General features: G+C 36.0%; 1 protein-coding gene and 1 long non-coding RNA gene across 2 annotated transcripts in view; both read left to right on the forward strand.

Moving 5' to 3' along the window:
* Positions 1–21095, forward strand: part of LOC105475253 (uncharacterized) — a 36395-nt gene extending 15300 nt beyond the window's left edge. Inside the window, exon 3 of the long non-coding RNA XR_983226.2 lies at positions 20979–21095. This is a non-coding gene — a long non-coding RNA (uncharacterized lncRNA). The remainder of the gene's footprint in view (positions 1–20978) is intronic.
* The window catches only part of LOC105475251 (protein phosphatase 1 regulatory subunit 3A), a 129537-nt gene that overhangs the window by 97055 nt on the left and 10308 nt on the right, over positions 1–22174 (forward strand). The window lies entirely within an intron of this gene.

Below are 22174 nucleotides of genomic sequence, written 5' to 3' on the forward strand. Positions count from 1 at the left end.
CTTATTTAGATATAGGGTTGTTTTTTTTTTTAATTTTTTTTCAGACAGAGTCTCATACTGTCACCCAGGCTGAAATGCAGTGGGGCAATCTCGGCTCACTGCAACCTACACTTCCCAGGCTCAAACAGTCCTTCTACCTCAGCCTTCTGAATAGCTGGGATTATAGGCACACACCACCACACCCAGCTAATTTTTATATTTTTTTGTAGAGACAGGGTTTTGCCACGTTGTCCAGGCTGGTCTTGAACTACTGGACTCAGGCGATCCTCCCAACTTGACCTCCCAGAGTGCTGGGATTACAGGTGTGAGCCACCGTGCCAGGCTGAGATAGCATTTTTACAGAGATAAGTTAAAATGAGGTCAGTAGATTGGGTCCTTATCTAAAAAGACTTGTACCTTTAAAAATGGGAAATTTTGAGACAGACACATATACAGGGAAAATACCATGTAAACATAAAGCTGGTGAACTACAAGTCAAAGAGAGAGGCCTGGATCACATCTTTCCCTGACAGCCCTCAGTAGAAATGAAACTTACCAACACCTTGATTTCAGATCTCTAATTTCCAGGATTGTGAAACAATATGTTTCTATTGTTGAAGTCACTCTGTTTGTGGTATTTGTTATTGCCACCCTAGCAAACTAATACAGCCTCTTATGCCAAAAAGTGATAATGGGATCTTTATGTTACAGCCCTTCAAATTATCATTACTTCTCTTCTGGATTATTTAAATTATTCTTCAGTTCATCTCTATGCTGTTGTAATCATATTTCAGAAATATAGATCTGATCTTGTCAATGTCCTGCTTATAGTCCTTCAATAAAACACCTACAGAGTAAGTTCATACTCCCCATGGCACCAAGGGCCTTTCATGCTCTATTCTAAAGCTGCCTTTTCAGGTAGCCTCGCTACTCCCAAATGCCATTGTCGCCCATACTCCCATTTCCTCCCTAGATAGTCCTGCTTTTTCCATTAGTTTGGGAGGTCAAGACCAAGGGCAAGGGAAATGAGGGAAAAGAATTCTGGACAATGCTGGAGAATATTGAAAGGGAGAGGGGATGAGAAATGGGAAGAAGAAAGACAAGATGGTAAATATTTGTTAATTCACATAGTTCTATATTCAAAGTTTTTATTTTGGTTAGTCTTGAAAAAATTTTCCTAGACCTCTAGTGGCATAAATGATTGCTTTGCAAAACACCTTCAAAGTAAAAATTGTAGGATTTCATATATGGAGGCAGATGCCTTAGTGAAGCTTTTCTGTATAACCAGGAAAGACAAGCCAGCTTTGCTCAGTGTCAGCATGGTGCACTGTCTACCACTATACACTATTGATATAGTTTGGATATTTGTCTCTATCCGAATCTCATATTGAAATGTCATCCCCAATGTTGGAGATGGGGCCTCACAGGAGGTGTTCGAGTCATGGGGGCAGATCCCTTATGGCTTGGTGCTGTCGTCATGATAGTGAGTGAGTTCTCATGAGATCTGATTGTTTAAGGGACATGTGATGTCCCTACTCCCACTTCACCTTCCATCATTAGTAAAAGCTCCCTGAGGCCTCCCCATAAGCTGACCAGATACTGGCGCCATGCTTCCTTTATAGCCTCTAGAACTGTGAACCAGTTTAACCTCTTTTCTTTATAATTACCCAGTCTCAAGTATTTATTTATGGCAGTGCAGAAACAACATAACACAACAGTATAGTACTTGACACTTGATAGATAACAAAAGAAAATAAAACAAAAAGCAGTATGTTGAATCACCTTGACCTCTTCATAACTTGGTTTCTTCTCCTGAAATTTGTCTTTGTTCTTCCCCAGAGGTATTTTGATCAAAATGTAAATATTATAAAACTATCCATTTATACCATTTTGGAAACAGATTATATATATATATAATCTATATATTTTATATATACTATATAAAATATATACTTTATATATTTTTATATATACTATATATTTTATATATATAAATATAAATATATATATATAAATTTATATATATAAATTATATAAATACTATATATTTTATATATACTATATAAAATATAATATAGTATATTTTATATATACTATTTTTTTAATAATATGGCATTGTTCTGTACAAGCTAGACATTCCAGAATTGCTTAGAAGAATAAAAAAAATCATTAAACGGAAGTCCTTGCTACTGCTCACCTATGGGAATGTCTACAAGTGAAACTGCCTAATTGCAAATCAACCCCTGCCCTTTGGGGCTCATATTTGAAATCATTGTTCTTTTCCCTTTCCATAGCAGCCTCAAATCTGCCACTTGTGGATGACTGCCTACCCTTCTAGATAACCTTTATCACCACCATCAGTCAGGGTACACCAAAACAAATTTTGTATGTATCATCCCAAACACATCCTCCAAATGAATCTAGCCATTCTCCTGTGATCCAATAACCAATATTGACAGAAACTGGATTTTAATACATGAATATAATAACCAAAGTTTACTTAGGAGGAGAAATAGCTTGTTTTCACAGCCTCTCAGGTCCTTTATTTTACTATTTTGTGACAATGCATACAGGCTTTTAGGAGCTCCAATTAATATGTAATTATTTTAATTTGAAAAGATAATCAGCAACAAAGAAGGACTTAGGGAATAGGCCAAAGTGTGGACTGGAGAAGATAAAAAGAGTGGAGGCTGTAAATGAAGAAAGGAAAAACAAAATTGGCGAGGCTTGTAATTCACACAGGTGCTATGTATATTATTCTTGACTGCTCAAATGAAAATTGAATCAGGGGGAGGAAGTGTTATATTGAAGCAAAAACCTTCCAAATTTTAGCAGCTTAATTGGTGGCGTTATGAGCATTCTAAAATGTTTTAACATTACTGTTCCAAATGAAATAAAGCCATTTTAGTGCTTCTAGACCTATTATTTTAAGTTTTAACATTTTTTCCTGAACTAAGTGTGGAAGATTAAGGTAAGGTAATTTGGCTCCTGGGTCAGCCTTGGCATTCTTCACCCTGCCCAGATGTATATGATTACATTTTCTATTATGCGAGCCATGGGGACATATGGTATTTTCATCAAAAAGTGATGAAAGAAAACATCTTTAGGAAAGCTAAAATATTGCCTAACTTAGGAAACAACCTTCTTAGACTGGAAAGATATTTTTCTGCTTGGCTATCCAGCAGTCTAAGTGTAGTATGTGCGTGAAGAGTGTTGAGGGATTAAGTACAATTGGAGAACAGGCACACAAACAAATAAACCGAAACTATGTACCTTACAAAGTTGGGTCAAATACTAGATTGTTCATGGTTTATACCAAAAAAAATAAAGAAAAATAAAGAAACAAATGATATACGTGGAAATGGGTAATTTGACTTGTGTAAAACTTTGGCAATTGACAAAGATACAGCCAAAAAGTAAAACTATTCACTCATTCTCCAGTATTCCTGAAGTTAACCCTTGATTAATTGGAAAATAGGCTGAAGCCTGTGCAGCTGTTTCCCAAATGCACTTTAATTAAAGAAAAGTTAGGCGTAAATTCCCTCCTCTACTAATGATTTAGGAATATAAAATGATAGCAACTAGCAGGCCTCACAGTGACGTTAGAGTTCAGCCTTGCCCACTCTATCAGTGCTTCTGGAGCTGAGTACCCAGCATATAAACTTTGGTCGTATGAACAATCACCACATTCTCATAAAATGTTTGCTTGTCTTTTGAGAATTTTAGTGTATGCTGAATTAAACATCCATACTCATACTCTTAAGAATTACAAAGCATAGAATTCCATTAAAACAAAACAATGAGTCAGGACAGCTTTAAGAATATTTTAACCACACATTCTTTTCTTTTTCAATTTCTCTATCAGCCAGGAATATTTTTTCCTGAACGTAAAATGCAACTAGAAGTTGTATCAATGTAGTATCCATTTAACAAAACTGTCTGGGACCAAAGTGATGATGATCTCATTTTCTAGGAAATAGTCTTCTTAGAGAACACATTTTAAGGGACTTTATACTAAAGCTGCTCTTCAAGGTAGAGTTAGTTCACAACATTCAATAGGAAATTTGTCTGGATATAAAAGCATTCAAGAAATCCAGACTTTTTCCTTTGAAATAAAGTGTTTTCCTAAGAAGGAGACAGTCATTTAAGTACAACAAGAATGTGGCTGAAGAACTATTTATCTTGGCAATTACGATTATGCTCTTGTGTTAGTTACGAGCACTAAGCACATTATCATTTGCATTTATTTATTAAAATCACCCAATTAAGAAATCTATTTTCAGCACTTTGATATGCAGGCACCATTTCTAAATAGAGTGTTGGGTCTTTCAAATGGAAATATTTTTCTCGTGTGCAGACCACTCTATTCCATTGCTCCTGAAATGATAAAGTAATTAGAAGTCCAGACGAATATAAATATAAGAATGTGCATTAAAGTAAGCACTTACTTCCAATTGACATGTACTCAAAAATAGTTTCTATTTTTTCAACAATTTTTTTTTCTTAGCTAAGAAGCAAAATGCTAGAAAATAAATAACTGTAGCTAGAAAATATATAATGTAGCAAGAAATGTAGACAGGGTTGAAAACCTATTGGAAAAATGCAGATTTAAAGATAATAACCAATAATGATAATGATGATGATGATGATAGAGGAATAAGTAATTTTCAAAAGAAGAGTAAAGATAGGTCACATAAAGTTAGTTTTTTTTGTTTGTTTGTTTGTTTGTTTTTTTTTTAAGATGGGTCTTACTCTATCACCCAGACTGGAGTGCAGTGGCGTAATCTTGGCTAACTGCAATGTCTGCCTCCTGGGTTCAAGCAATTCTCCTGCCTCAGCCTCCTAAGTAGCTGGGATTACAGGCATGTGCCACTACATCAGGCTCATTTGTATATTTTTAGTAGAGACAGGGTTTCACCATAGTGGCCATGCTGGTCTTGAACTTGTGACCTCAAGTGATCCACCCACCTCAGCCTCCCAAAGGGTTGGGATTACAGGCGTGAGCCACCAAGCCTGGCCAAAGAATTTTAATAGTAATATAATTGCACTGAAACAATGATTATCCTGTGTTTTCATCCTGTATTTGTCTTTATTGTATTAAATTTTAGGACAGTTCCCTCTTCAGTGCTCTGCCATGTGCTTATGCTCTTATACTCTGAATTTAAATGTTTGAATTAATATTTTATTGATGGTAAGCAATGCCTATATCCATATATAGCTCTTCTGCACTGATAATGCATAGAAAGGGTGTATCTGTTTTGATGTAAACATGATTTTGAAACTTTTGGTTCATGATTATGGCTCGCTTTTCTATTCAAGTGTCTTTTTATTAGTGATAAAGTTCTCAGTGCCATGTCTCTTGAAGAAAACTCAAGGCACAAAATATGAAACAATACAAAATATGGAGGTTTAGTAGAATCCACTCTTTATATGAAAGTGGTTTACTTTAAAAAGAAATAGTTAAGAATTTGAGAGTAACATTAAAGGAATAAATTACAAAGTACAGTGATTTCCTCAGCACAAAGTGAAATAGAAATTTAGTATTTTCTGGTAAATTTGATATATATAGGCAGAAATACTTGCAAATCTCACTCCTTAAAATGTGTACCCAATAACTGGCTTTAGAATGTATTTGAAATTGTTCTTTTTATCTCACTTTACTCACTGGTTAAAATATTATCCTAGAGAAAATTTCACAAGAAGGGTTTTCAGAATATAAATACTTATAGTACAGACACTGATTTTTTTTTTTCTTGAGGAACGTTCTGCAAGTCATGTAAATAGTAAAACTACAGGGGTGTGTGTGTGTGTGTGTGTGTGTGTGTGTATTACATATATATATGATTTCCAAAACAAACAGATCATTAGCAAATCTAAAAGCCTTTTAAAATGCTTATTATATTACCTCTATAATCATTGTGAAATGTTAGCTTCCACATCAGAACCCTGTTTTTCTTGTCACTGTTCTCAGTCATTGAGCCCTCTTTTGTGAAATACAGTATACACAGCTCAATCTCGTTTTCCTTTGACAGCCCTGCTCATTCTGTCTCTATCACTTTGGCAGCATCTTTCCCCTTCCTTCTCTGGCCTGTTTGTGTCTTAACAGTGCAAGCCTTGCCCTTTTTTTCTTTCACACAACTCACTCCTCCATAATAATCTCATCACTTCTACTACCAGCTCTAAACTGGTAACTACCAACTCATCTTCTATCTAGAAGAGAAGACAGCAAAGTTTTTCTGTAAAGGGCCAGAGAGTAGATTATTTAGCTTTAACAGGCCATACTGTTTCAGTCACAACTACTCACCCTTGCTATTGTGGTGTGAAAGCAACCACAGACAATACAGAAAAGAATGAACATGGATGTGTTCCAATAAAAGTGTTTTTATGGACACTGAAATTTGAATTTCGTGCAACTTTCACATGTGGTGATGTATGCTATGGGCTGAATCACGTCCCCTCAAAATTCATATGTTGTAATCCTAACCTTAGAATGTGACGGTGTTTGGAAACAGTCTTTAATGAGATAATTAAATCAAAATGAGATTATTATGGTGGACCCTAATCCAGTATAACTGGCATCCTTTATAAGAAGAGAAGGTTAGGACACAGATGACTACAGAAGGAAAATCTTATGAATACAGAGGGCACAAATGGCTACCAACAAGCCCAGGACAGAGGCCTCAGAAGAAAGCAGTCCTACCAACACCTTGAACCTCCAGCCTCTAGAACTGTGAGAAAGTAAATTTCTGTGATTTAAGACACTCAGTTGGTGGTATTTTACTATACCATCCCTAGGAAACGAATGCAACATATTCTTCTCCTTTTTTTTTTCAATGCTTTAAATATGATAAAACTCTTCTAAAGTTCACAGGTCGTACACAAACAGGCAACGGGCCAGATGGGGCCTGCTGGACCTCATTTGCTGACCCTGATCTAGGAATCCTTTCCAAGCTTCATTTTTTTACAAAGCAGACTATTCAAGAGCTTTACTTCTGCAGATTCCTCATATTTAAACTCTCCCAAGCAAGTTTATAATAATTTGAGTTTCTCCCCGTTTTGTATTTTCTACCGTGGTTAGCAGAATTGCCATCTACTCAGTCACCCACACCTTACACCTGGTAATTAATTATCCTAGATACCTCCCTTTCCTTCATTTCTCACATCTGATAAATTACCAACCCTAAATAGTTTTAACTCTGTATGACATCTTCTATCCCTTAGTCTATTGTACCACTCTGCATATTTATCCTGATCTTTAGTTTTACTTCCTCTACCCAACTGTTCACATTGCTGCCAGACCAACTTTCTAAAATCTGCATCAACTGACATTACCCCTCTGCTGAAAACCTTTCATAGCTTCTCTGGTATCCGAAACCAAAGTCTGAAAATGATGCACGTTGTTTTCCATGAGGTCTTACTTCATCAAATTCACTCCTCTTTGGGCCTCTCTTTCAACAGCCATTCAAATTAAATACTTGCAATTATATTTCCAGGGAGGGCCACAGGTTACCCACCTCCTTGCCTTTCTGCATGCTGCTGTCTTTGTAATGCTCTCCTAAGGAACAAGAATGATGGAAACTACCTTTCATCTTCAGTTCTTACTCAAAGCTTGGCAAAAGGTAGGCTCTTAGTGAATACATTAGTTAATGAACAGTGATCAAAAGATAATCAAAAGGGCTGTGTGAGAGATGCTAACATACATATATTAGCACATACATATGTATGAGAAGCTAATATGAATGTATGTGTGTGTGTGTGTGTGTATGCACATATGTTTAGACACACACACACAATCTCCCTTTCTAGTCTAGCCAGCAATAATTTAACAGGTATGGCAACTTCAGGAACTGGGTTGAAGAACAGTTGAGTTGCACAGATTTTGGGTCTAGAATCCCCTTAGTTCGGGAAGCATCCAGAGGAGCTTCCATCCCTGTCCATTTCTTGCTCACTTCCTCTGTAGCTTTGTTTACATGTCTCTCAATACCTAGACAGAGGCATGGATTTCTGGTTCTAATCATTCAAACCTTACACATCCTTCAAGGCTCCACTCAGAATTATCTTTCCTCCGGGAGTCTGCTTCTCCTATTTCAGGATTTACTGACTATTCTCTTATCTCTTGTAACATTTAATATTCCACTCCTTAGCACTAACTTTTAAACTTGCTTTCTAATCCTGAGGCTTGTGTTCCTTTGCCTTGTAAAATTCTTCGTAAATGGCCAGCCCAGCACGTAGCCCAGTCCTAAGCACCATGTAGGCAATTGAAGGACCTGGGACAAAAAGGGTTCTTTGTTTGAATTTCTTTTACAGCTCTGAGTTTACTCTGCATTTGCACATGAGTTTTAATGTTTTGGGGCCATTGAACTATTTGAGAATCTAGAATATACACCTCTTTTCAGAAAAAAACATATGAATACACACACACACACACACGCCACCTACACACACAATTTTGCATGTAATTTTAAAGATTCTTTAACCTCAACTTACCAGACTGTAAGTTCCTTTGCATACAGAAAATGTGTTAAATCTTTCAAAACTTAGCACAGCACCTAGCTGCTCAATAAATCTTATCTGAAATAAGTGGAACCAAACTCAGGTCTTTGCTGGACTACATATTGTCTATTTGTATTCCATGCAATACTTAGCACAGTGTCTTGGACATATTAGCAATTTAATAAATATTTGTTGAATTGAATTTGATTTTGCTTTCTTTGTATCTCAGAGAAGCACCAATTACATTAATACAGGTAGTGGGGCTAAATAAATATTTAGAATGACTCTTTCAATACTTAATCTTATAGTTTTAACATTCTACAAACTTGAATCCACTAAATTAAGTATATTAGTGTTAACAGGTATATACTTTTAATCTTTTTTTATGAAGTGTTTAAGTTTTAAAACATTTGAGTTATAAGGAAACAAAGTAGAACTCATTCCTCCTTTTATAAATGTCACTACATTCTATTTTGGGAATAATGTGAAAAAGGACCAGGTCTGAGAATTCTAAAATAAAGCATTTCTACCAGTGAAGGAAAGGCATGAGACACCTTTTTCTTCCACAATCAACCCAAATGTCTCACCACTTAAAACAGATTCTCTTCTGCTTGGGTAGCAATCCTGTTCTTAGCAGTTTTTAGAATAATGAACAACCCTCTTCATAGTGACAGAAGTTTGAGACTTAAAAATAAAATAAATAATTAAAAAGGAGAAGGGAGAGCTGATTGATTGGAACGACACCAAATTTTTATTTTCAATGGCATTTGTAGCCTGTAGAAGTGACACAATTTGTGTCAGTCTAGGAACTCAAGGTAACCAAACACAAATTGTAATTGACCAAATTAAAGTCAGGAGAATTGTAATTAGTTCATTAAATAAATAATGTGGAGAATTTCTGAACTTAGTGGTGAGATACAAAACAACAAACCATCTATTCAAGAGAAAACAGGACGAAAAAAAGATAAAATGAAAATAAAAGCCTAACTTTCTCTTCAAAGAAAACAAAGATAAGACAATGGAAAGAGACATTAAAAAAGGAAGATTCAATTAGCAAGGAAAGGGAAATGGAGAGAAATCCAAGTGGGATTTTCTGGGAAGGAAAAGAATGTGATGAGAGTTTAGATTGTAATCTATAAATAGCCTTTTATTTTATAAATCCTTCATGTGACGCATAGGCTCCATGGTGAGCCTCTCTCATCTTTAATACGCACGGTCTCATGGCACATACCTTTTAAGGCAATCTGCGATAGTAAGCACAAAGAACTAGGTCTGGAAAATGACTTGGGCTTCTCTCTTTCAAAAACCAAGAAGAAAATTGATGAGGAGAGAATCTGGGAACATTGCACAAATTGTCAGGAGGGCACTGGAGGGAGGGATCAGTCTTAGGAGACTAGGAAATAATTCAGAGAAATAGTATGCCCCGCTTCTTCTCACTTACCAATGTGAGGGATAATTTTAATTACCATCCTATAATGAACCTTCCTCCAAATAACACAGGCGACCACTTTACCTGTCATTCTTCTTCACAGACGTGTCAGGTCTTATGTTCTGTTTGTCTGCTCTCACCGCTTTGTTCTGATTTTCAACTCTGTAAGATCCTAGTGGTGGTGAAAGGGGGTGGGGAGGGGAAAGTGGAGAGACTGAGAGGGCAGATATTTCAAAATTAATTCTTTGATATGTTTTGTTTTATTATCAGGATTCCTTTCCATAACATTTCCAAACAGTTGAATCAAAGAAGCAGTCTTTGAAATCCTTTGTCAAATGTAATATACTCTCTTCCAGTTTTTCTTTCTTCTTCTTCTTTTTTTTTAAGCAGGGCAAACAATTGGCAAATATAACCTTCATGATGTTTGACATTTCTCTAGAATATTCCTTATTATTGGCCTTTAAGAATTTTAATTTTAGAAAATCATGTTATTTTAAAAGAAGAATTAAAATAGATCCTGAGACCCCTGAGATAGGGATGAGTTGTATACATCTGCATTCTTAACCCTCTCTTCCCATCTGGCTGGGAAAACCACAGTGACTGAGGAAAAGGCACTCATCCATGGCTTAATGGGCGTGGTCTGCAGACCCCGACTCCGGTCAGACTGGTTTCAGGACATTTAAAAACCTATGCCCTCTTTTTAATTTCTTTTAGGAAGATAAATGTCTCATATCTTCCCTCAGTTATTTATCTTGAGAATCACTGGCTTCTGCATATTGCTTCTAGCCAAAAATATTATATAGAGCTCTGTTTTCAGTATTTTTTATTCAAAAAGTATGTTGTAAGAATTTAAAAATATGTGTCTATACTCTCCATTGACATTATTTTCTCACCCTCTTTGTGGTTTCACTGAACTTTCCAAATTGTCTATGGCAATAAACCTATGTGTGCCAACAGGAGAAGTTGTATTTAAGGAATATATTTTCTCTTCAGAATAGAACACATTTGTTCTTAAAGACTCTTTCTAGACTTAATAACCCTGCTTTCATTGTCTAAATTTATTTTGCTTATGACAAAAATGTTGTTTTATACATTTCATCTTTGGAATATTTGGCATATTTTATATGCTCTCTGGGGGGTATCCTATTCTTTAATAACTTAACGTTGGTTTGTGTGTGTGTGTGTAAAACAGCTCCCAGATCTACACCTCTAGACCGGAACTCACCCTTGAGCTTTAATACCATAGAACATGTATAATATAAACCTTAATATATTTTAGTATTAATATAATATTTATCAACAGAGGTTGATAGTATTATATTATTATATTATATTAATACTAAATATTAATGCTAATATTTAGTATTAGTATTAATACTAATTAATACTAATATTTAGTATTAATATAATATAATAATATAATACTATCAACCTCTGTTGATAAATAGTTGTATTTTACCATTGTAAACAATTCTACAAAGACTTTCCTTATGTATATAGCCCTACATATTTGCACACTTTGCAATGATTTCTTTAAGACAAATTTTGAGCCCCAAGTCCACAGGATGGATTAAAATGGGTCAGATAATACCTACATATCCATAAGGTTGCCTTGAAGGAAAGGAACCCTGAGGTTTTTAAACCCAGATATTTCAAAATGAGTGACAAGCATGTTTCCTTTTTGCCTTGGAGAGTGACATTATTTATATTATACTGGGCAGTAAGCATGCCTACTCTTTGCTCTGGAGGAAGACCCTATTATCTTCCAAGTCTATAAGCAAACTTGCTTTTTGCTCCAGATGGAAACATTATCTCTATCTTTCAAGGGTGTTTTCTAGACAAGCGTAATTGAAAAGGTAGTCTGAAACAGAGCAGTCAATGTCTCACTTTTCAAGACAAGCAGAAATGCAAGATCCATAGATAGTTATCTCCAAATAGTACCCACTCCTTGTTTGTAAACGCTCTTGGCTTCTGGTAATTTTTTCCATGAGTACATGACTCCATCAGCCATTCCAGTTGATCTGACTAATAAAGGCTGAGACCAAATACTTTCAGTTTGTCTTATATAGAATTTAATCAAGACTATTACAGTCTTTCAGTCTTTGTTTTGACCTTTCCACTAGGCTTGAGGCATTAATACAGGTATAAGGGTACATGGATAAAATCTAGGGCAAATTTTGTCATCCATAACAATCCTGGCCAGTAGAGTCATTAATCACTTCAGCTGATGTCAGCATAAATTTCATGCTATCTTTTCTAATTAGGTGATTTCCATCATAGGGATGTCTGCCTTCAGGGTACACATAAATGATGAAGCAGTTATCTTATGGCAAGCTTCTCCCAGGTAACTAAGGGTGGCCTCGTTTGAAAAGGCAAAATTATTTACTGCTTGTGTTTCTTTAAACACTGAAAGGTCTTCTTATGCAAGTCACCGTGTCTTGGGGAAGGAGGCAAGGTAATGCTTGGCTTCAACATGAGAAGTATTTGGGTACACACAGTGTCCATGCAAACATGTGTTCTTGACAATTGTTGGACCCTACCACTGACACTTACACTAATTGGAATCACAGTTTTACAGCAATCAAGTAGGAAATATGGCCTCCCATTGGCTGATAGTTCTTAGGATTCTTAGTTCTGTTTGAATTAGGCAGTCACTCCAACCTGCCCTGTTTATCCACAGCACCAGCCAGGTGACACTCATCTGTCGCATGAAATTACTGAGTGACAGCTACAGGAATAAGGAAGGGCAAGATATTCCATGGTCAATGGATATTTTGTGTGAGAGGTAGATTTTCCAGGACCATCACCTGCAATTTTGATTGATTTCTGAATGAGGTTCTGGGTAAGAGCAAACAAATTGTGGTCAGGCCTGTCTGGCAGGCCACAGCAGATGTAGGACTCAGTTATATTCAAGATTTTGCAACAGCTTGAGAGAGCCACAACAGAGCATTTTTATTCCTGAAGGAAGCTGCACGATGATTCTGAAAGACAGAAATCCTTAATACCTTCTCTCCACATACCTTCTGGGGTCTGAAGTATTTCCTTCCCTGGGGGCAAGGATGTTGTCTTCCTTCCATCACTAGGATATTGGTGAATAGCTATAACATTACCTTTATTTCCAGTTATCTTGTATTCATATCCAGAATTTTTATACAAATGGATTAAGTGAAAGATGAACACAGATATTTTAATAAAATTTACAAAAACTCATTTTTGTCTCCCACTTTGACCCATGTTGATCACTACAGGGGGGCTCTCAAAGTGGTATACTCAACCTAGTGGTCATTATCTTCGTGTTCTATGGCCATGTCAATCCAACAAGATAAACCAAGTGGCTAACCAAAATTAAGTTTGAATTCACTAGTTCCCCTTTTGGTTGAGCTGCCACTAGGAAGGTGTACCAACCAGGCCATCTGGGGTTGCTTTTAGAGTAAAGAAAGATTCTTCAAGTCTAGGAATGGTTATACAGAATCTCAATTTTTCAAAATAAGTCTATAAAACCTCCCCCACTCTCCTTTAGAACTGATCATTATCCAAGAATTGGCCAAAGAAAGATGAACAATTTCTGTAAGAAGCCATATTTCGTGACTAATTTGTCCTACTGAAGTGTGTGGACAAGAAAGAGGGGAGAAAGGTAAAGTCAGAAAGTTTTTAAAATCCTTCATTTATAAATGATTCCAACACTCAAGAATACCAGATGATTGTGAATCATATAATGCATGGAAGATTATTAAAATCTTTGCCTGATGTAAATGACGAGTTGATGGGTGCAGTACAGCAACATGGCACAAGTATACATATGTAACAAACCTGCACGTTATGCACATGTACCCTACAACTTAAAGTATAATAATAATAAATAAATTTAAAAAAAATCTTTGACTATCAATCTATTATTTAGTGGCTATTGTAATAAAAGAGGCACACAATTGTCAACTGAAAATAGACTGGAAAACTAAAATCCTCATACCATTTAGTGGCCAGAGTTGGCTGATTGAAATGGAACAAATATAAACTAAAAATGTGTCAATGGTAGTAAGGCATCATAGATAACCCTGAAAGGAAGTGAAAGGCCAGATGTAGCCAAAACGCCGGAGAGATTAGTGACATGCCCTGTATAATATGGCCTCTCTCCCTCCCAGTGAGACCAATGAGTCAACTTTTGGCAGGGGTCTGGCTTCAGCAGTAGCTTCTGCAGCAGAAACATAGACTTCTTTATTTTGTGCTCTGCCTACGATAGTGGGTGTATTCCCTTGTTTGGGACCATTATGGCTCCAAGAAGCAGTAGCTATTTAAAAGGGTTAGCAACAAACAGGGCACCCTTCCTGCATCTGCCTGTGAACCTGCTTCCTAGTAATGGCCTACAATAACCTCCCTATACCTACTCATTAATAGGCAATAAAATGAAGACCATTTATTGCCAGGTAGGCTATCCAATTGGGTCTATATGTTTACCATTGATTGCTAGGGACTTTTTCCAAATGTTGTTAATTGCCTCATGAGGCTTTAATCTACTCTTTTCCAGAAATCATGTCTTTGTCAGTATCCCATATGCATTGCCAAACTGTCAAGAACCATGAAAGTTCTGAGATTTTTTCCCCACTTGGGAGCGAACAAGTTAGCTTGCCACAGCTTTATGAATGATTGCAGAATATTTGAGATTCCTTTGTCAGAGTCAAAAAACTTCATTATTCATGGCAGGAGAATCAGCATATTCTCTCCTGGGTCTCTGAGCCCTAGATTTCACAACCAAAGAGGGCCAGATAATCGGTGCACATGCAGTGGACTGTGCTCCAGGCAAATGAAATTGGAGCTTGGGTAGCCAAATATTTTATAATGGACAGTAAGTGTGCTTGATTATGCCCTGGAGGGAGACATTGTCTTTATTTTACTGAACAGTAAATAAATCTGCCTCTTCCTCTGGAGGAATGCACCATCCCTATATTCTAAGGCTATTTTCTGTACAAACATATTTAACAAGAGAGTCTGGAAAGGAAAAAAAAAAAAAAAAAACAACTCTGCCCACAAGACATGCAGAAATGTAAAAGACCTGTGGATATTTTCTCCTATCAATTTCCTGTCTACATATTCCACCACAGCCCATGACCCAGGCGCCTGATTCCGCAATTCAGACGTTTGTATCTGCCTCATCTCACCATAGTAAACAAAATACTTAGATCATAAACATTTTCTTTCAGAATTCTTGTTATATTGAGACATATGCCAGTTCAAAAATCAAGGCCTTCAAAGCAAATTATATTGCACTTCGTCAATCCTTACAGCCTTTCCTAGTTTTCCTACTTCCTCTGTTCACTTCCCTTCTGACCTTGCTCATGGAAGTGTTGCTTACTTGATAGAGTATATTCCTAAGAATTTAGGTACTGTTTTAATAAATGAAATCGACCTTAATTTATTTTCCTAAGCATGAGGCTCAATATGTGTAGAATGTGACTGGGGAAAAATTTTACTTTATCTGTACAGAAATGTAAAAACCTAGAAAAATAGAGCTCATATCCAAATTAAATAAAGATGGAGACAATGCTGTTAAGATTATGAGCAAATGAAGATTTACACTCTGCACAGGATTTAGTATTTGCTATTTCCCCCCAAATCTGAGACCTGCATTATAGAATGAGTTTGAGGAGTAAAGAATCTGCCTCATATTTCATTTAGTTGATTCCGTTTTCGCAGAGAGGATAGGATTTCAATTCAATAAGTCTAAGATATGTTATTTCAGCCCCTCCCCTTAATAGCTTTAGTCAAGTTGTATGTAAGATATTTTTACAAACGGATGATGGAAAACCAGGGTTTTGGTAAAAGATCAGAGTAAATGTTAGGATATCTATAGTAGAATGTACTAATGGTTCAAATTAATTCATTCCACTGGGATGTACTTAAAGTGGGTCTAGCTTAGTCATAGGAAAACATAAGTCTGGAATATATATACATATGCAGCAACACATGGTCTCAAAAATATTCTTTATAAAATAAAGAATTGAGGGCAAGTTTCTCCTCATCGCCCTAAAGGTATGTTGTGCTATAATTTAGAGAATTAAAAAAAAAAATCCTTACTAGCTAATAGCTACCACGTGGCTTTCATCAATCTACCCACAAGTAGGTTTTTCATTTACAGACAGACTGCAAAGGCTCTAGAATAATCTTTGTTGCAGTTTTCTTTTTAATGAAGTGTTGCCATTTCTGAGATGCATATACGACTTTTAAAATACTCAAAGAACCTTTCTTTAGTGGTGAGATATCTTACAATTTACTGACAGTGAGATGGAAGAAATTACATGTTGCACAATGAAATTTGCTTTCTTTACCAGAAGGCAAGTGGTATAAAAGATGAGGCCTAAGACATGTCCTTTAAAGATACACAGACAGAAAGTCATGCCATTTGCTTCTAATTTAATTGTTCTAGTGAGCAATAATTTTCCAAATCCCAGTTAAGAAAGGGAAAAATGATAAATTGAGTTCTCGTGGACAAATCTATGCCAAGACCAAGATTCTCCTGCCTGCATGAAACCACTGGTTCATCACAGGCTCTACCTGAGTCCCACAGAGAAAACTATCCAAATTTATGCCTGACTTGCACAGGTGATCCCATCTGTCAGTCTTTTGAGACTCTTTATGTGTTCTTTGGCTTCAATTGTTCTCTATTTTCAGGGAGTCTGCTGGCAAGAGAGCAGTTGTCAAGGCAAGCTGAGAACTAGAATATTATCAAATTGTTTGTGTATGCTTCCTCACCTGGCTTTCTGCTAAGCTCTAATAACAAGAAAAGGTGGTATTGGCCTGTTAATAATTAAAAGCACCCAGTGCAAATGAAGCGCTTCTGTCATAGGGCTTCATCACTAAGGTCATGGTACAATAGGGGTTGCAGGTTCTGTAAGTGTGAGTGGTATTTGCATATGTCAGAACAGACCGTGCATGCTAACAGCACAAACACTTCACATCTGCTTCTGTTTACTCCCATGCTAACACCCCAAAGTGCAGAAGCCCTGTGTTAATTGCTCAGTTACATACTGACTGTTGATGTGTCCTCCACAGAGCTTTCCATAAGTGCACTGTTGCAAATAAACTGCTAATGACTTTGCTTATTCCAGTCTCCTTTTTAAAGGAAATCTACAACATACACACAGATTAATGATTCCTGTATTTAGCAGTGTGTCTTGTGACTAGGTTTGCATAGAAGCAGTATCAATTAAGTAGCAATTATCTGCAAAGTGGAAAAAAGAGGAAAGATATAAATAAGTAATGAGTGTGATGCTAAAATCTCTGAGAACAAGTAGAATTGAACTCTGAGGCAAGGGCACCGACTAGTGAACATTTTTTCCCTTCCTTTCTTTTTACACCTGACACCCATAGAGGACCCATGAAAACAAGAACAAGAAGAAACATTTAAGTTGGTGATTTTTAAAATATTTGATTTTCAAGGTGACCACTGTTTTGAAAAAGCAAAGAAACAAAGGAAAAAGAGTTACACCTAAACACCATTAACAAGAAAAGTTACAAAATAAATGGTCCTATAAATGTATGTTTTATGGGAAAATCCCACCTAGTTAAAACATCAGATTTCCTTTATGTCTTAGTAACAGAGGTTAGCATGGAGTGCTAATTTATCCCTTTAATCTTGTCATGTAATGGCTATTATCAGTATCTGATAAAACTTGTCTGGAAAATTCCGCTTTATCCGGCTATAAAGGAAAAAAAAGTCTGGTAGAGTTTGAGGATATGCAAAGTGTCCAAATCAGTAGGACAGGTAAGAACCTTCTAAGGTCTATTTTGTTTATTAATTTTAGCTTGTAACAGCCAGACAGATTCCTTAAGCGCAGGTCCTCAGAAGATATTCAGAGAAGCAAAAACCATGGCAACTGTGCAGGGCAAATGGAAGAAAAGGACTGGGATCAGTTGGCTCTAGCCCTTGTCAATCAATGCAGTTTTGATTCGGGTCTCTTCCATCAGCAACAATGGACTGGGCAAAATGTGTATTACAGCAGATAACCAAATGGTTTCTCTGATCTGGAGACCAGTGATTCCTTTGAGAGCTTTTTTCTCAGGGCTGAATGGCCATGATAGGACAACATTTTTTACGTATTTAACTTATAGTAACCATATTTTACAAACCTTAAGTGAAGATAAATGGTTTGAAAAATACATATTGAGAAAGACAATTCAAAATGTGAACTGTATTGGGTAGAATAAGATTAACCTGAAGTCCGGAGCTCACCAGGCTCACTTCTCCTTCCCTCCTGTTCTCCTTTCACAGGTGTCAGGTCTGCACTGCAGTCCAATGGCTCTTCCCACCTCCTCCTCCTGCCTTTCCCCTTTATCTTTCACAGATGTTCCCCTAATATTTGTTTAGGTTGAGGCTCATTTAGGTGTATTATTTTCCTGCAACTGAAAAGTCCTTAAACAACTGCAGATACTCATTCCCTCATCTGAAACTCTTTGAGCTAAGTGCATTTGTGAATTCAGAATAAAGTACCATCTATCTTATATTACAAACTAACTCCATTTGGGCCAACACATAGTGACTATGCTGAAAAACCCAAACATACAAACAAAATCGAATCAATAAAGGTTACATGTAATCTCACTCAAGTATGAATTACTTTTTTGGCCAAGAAATAAGTTTAGATCAGATTGGGAATGGCCTCTAAGTAAGTTACCAAAAACACTTTTTGTTTTTCAGAACTTTATAGATTTCACAACTGTGAATCAGGGATGGTGAATTGATCTTTTGCCCTCTTGTTAGTAGCTTATTTTACTCTCAGAGACTCATAATTTCTTCCTCCTTGTATTATTGATCTATTAGATCTTAATTCAGTGGTTTTCAATCAACAACATCAATAAGGATCTCCTGGGTGGCAATGTTCAACTCCCAATATTTATTCAGCAGGTCTAGTGTTAGGTCTAAGAGTCTGCATTTTTTAACAAGCTGGGCAACCCACATCCCCACCTGTGATCCTGACGCAAGTCTTAGGAGTTACACTTAAAAAAATACTTTTCTAGACTTTGAGCTCACTTTTCACTAAACCACTAATATCCCTAGTTCTAGGTTTAACCTCTTGAATTTAGAAGATTTTTTTTTAATTTTTGAAAATTAGGAACAGCTAACTAGCTTTTTTATTCTCTTGTTCTGACTCAGTGACTCTGCCTATTTTTGCAGCTAGCTCATCCAGCCATTCATTTCCCAGTGTGATATGAACTTCACCAATCACTCTAGGGATGTTTATCTTGGAATGGCAGGAGTTAGTTTTTTGAACTGAAATAGAGCTGAATAGTTTCCACTTATCTCTGAGTACCTGTCTCACCAGAGTATCAGCTTTGAGCTTACAGAGTTCTGTGAGTAATCTCCCTGTTCTCATTATAGTGAAGTTACAGGTAGAAAAACTACAGATAAACTCTGATAGGTGAATGAGCCCATAACAGGTGTAGCAGACCTGTTGTCACGTAATGAATTTGTAAGTGTACTCAACTCAGCACTGCTTTTAGCTTGGTTCTCTTGCAGGACCAATTTCCTTTAGAATGAGTAAAAAAGTTATATTTCTAAAGTTTTCTTTCTCTTTCCAATAATATTACTGATTTCCATTTTAAGCTGAGTGCTTCCTGAAACTGGAGACTAATCAAGACTGTAAGGGGATATGTTCAGAGGAAAGGTGAAGGGAACAAAACTAATGTCTAAAAAAGGGCCCAGGTGTTTATTTGGTTAATATGCTTTCTGAAAACAAATGTTTGCTTTCCTCTAAGCAGGTATTTAAACATTTCTGCTAAAAACAACTTAAATGGCCATGTATTAACAAGAGGAATACAAGAAAAACTAAGTCCAAAAGCATCCTTCAGAATTACATAAACACCATGATTTCCAGACTGTGATTGACCAAACTGGGTCATATGACATTTTGCTGGTTTTAAACCGGAATTAGACATTAAGTGTGATACATGTCTCTAGAGAAACAATTTTAAGAAAAATGTTAGAAAAAAACATAATTTTTAATTCTAAAACAGAGGCATTTTCGTATAGAATACAAGTTTGTGTGTTTTAATTAGTAAAACACAAGCCTGTTAAGAAATATAAATAAAAATACCTCTTTAGACTAAGATCTCACATCCTACAGGGGTCTGTCTCTTCCTCAGCGATTCAGGGTAAGCTGGTGGGAAAGTGAGGAAACACTGCAGTTGACTGTGACATGTGTGGTTAGGTATTTCCTGTAAAGAGCCTGAGCATGCCCACTTTGTTATTCTACTGCCTGCCCTTGAATTCTCCAGCTCAACTTGCAACATATGGAGTGAAAAGCTGTATGAACATTGTGCGTTTTAGTTGTTCTACCAAGGATATGCAACAGGATGTTAAAGCTGAACTATTTCTGACTCTGTGTTTTGGCCAAAGCCCCAAAACAATATTTGCCAGCTATTCCACATTCTAAAGTTAGACCACCTATGTAGGACTTGCAAAGTAATAGAGGAAATAGAGAAGGAACCCACAATACCTCTTTCCTGCTGCAGGTAACAACCTATAGCAGGCCAACTAGGGCTGCGGAGAAGCTCTAACTTTAGATGAAGTTTGATATTACATGGATAGGACATTTTAATTGCTGAAATGAGACTTTCTCTTTGTGACCAGATGCAATCAGAAATTTTTTTATTACCTATGAGTAACCAAAAAGTCATGGCGTTTCCTCTCAATTTCATCTGAGTAGCAGAGAAAATAATCATACCTTTGTAGGGTTTGAATAGGCAGTGGGGTAAAAAAAAAATTTTAAATTTGTTTTTGTTTTTGTTTTGTTTTATTGTATACCTGTCACTGGTACATGAATCAAGAAGAAAAGAGCTGTATAAGGGTGCCTACTAGTTCTTTTCTTTTTTGCTGTTTGCTTCAAGGGTCTATGATGCTTAGGTTGATGGACCCTAAGCTTGCATCAAAACATGATGCTTCTTTTCCACATCACAACACATTTTTACTTACCTCTGCTATGTGTCTAATCTTTTCTTATTCAGTGCTGCTCTTGTTGTTCATTTTGTCTATATTTTACTTTTAAAAACATATTGAGATAATATTGTGTATCTTTTTTTATAGGGTCTATAGTCTCCCATGTGATGATGCTGGAATGACTTTCTAATTTCACAGAAAGGGCCTGCCATCTCCAGAAAGACTAACAACAGAAGAGAACATTACACCATAATGCAAAAGATAAATAAATTATGGCTGTAACTTCATAAAAAAGTATTTAGTGCTTGGCTTACACATTCCTGACCTGATTACAAGTTTGTCTAATCCAATTGTGTCTTTCTGTTTGGGTTTCTTGTAAACAAAGTAGTTGCATCTTGCTTTTCCATCCAAGCTGACAAACTCTATGTTTTAATTGGCATTCAAATCATTTGTATTTAATGTAATTATTAACATGTTTGGGTTAAATCTATTTTAGTGTTTTTATTTTCTATTCCTCTCAATTATGTTTTGTTTTCTTTTTCTTCCTATCTTTTATTTGATTAGATTGCTTATTTTGCATGATTCCATTTCATGTCCACTATTAGTCTACCAGTCTTCTCTCCCTCTCTCTCTTACTGTCTTGGTAGTTTCTCTATAGTTTAAAATGTACGTCTTTAATTTAACAAGTCTACCTTTAAATAATATAGCATTTCATGTCATGTGTAAGGGCCTTACAAGAATATACTTTCGTTTCTTCTTTACTATCCATTTTGTTACTAGTGTCATGCATTTTACTTCTCCACATGTTATAATCCCCAAAGAACATTTTTTCCCAGTTTTATTTACACATTCATATATTAAAGAAAATAGAAAGAGTAAAAAAAATCTTGAATATTTACTTACCTATCTAACATTCTTACAACTCTTCATTCTTGTATTGTATATTAAAATGTCTACCTAGAATCATATTCCTTTTGGCCAAAAACACAACATATTTTCTAATGCATTTCTTCTTTTATGTCTTGGGAAGTTTTTATTTCACTTTTGTTTTTGAGGAATATATTACTGGGTATAGAATTCTAGATTGACAGTGTTTTTGTTTATTAGTTTTGTTTTGTTTTTGCTTTCATTACCTGATGATCCTGGTTCATGGTTCATTTTCTTCTGACTTGCTTTTTTTTTTTTTTGAAGAAAGGTTTATGGTGATTCTTATCTTTTCTCTTCTGTATATACTATGTCTTTTTTCTTTGGTATTCATCTAACTTTTCTACCTTTGGTTTACAGCAGTTTGATGATAATGATGATGCACTTAGGTGTGTTTTTCTTCCTATTTATCCTTCTGA

The sequence above is a fragment of the Macaca nemestrina genome, chromosome 4, assembly GCF_043159975.1.
Source record: "Macaca nemestrina isolate mMacNem1 chromosome 4, mMacNem.hap1, whole genome shotgun sequence".
NCBI classification, from domain to species: domain Eukaryota; kingdom Metazoa; phylum Chordata; class Mammalia; order Primates; family Cercopithecidae; genus Macaca; species Macaca nemestrina.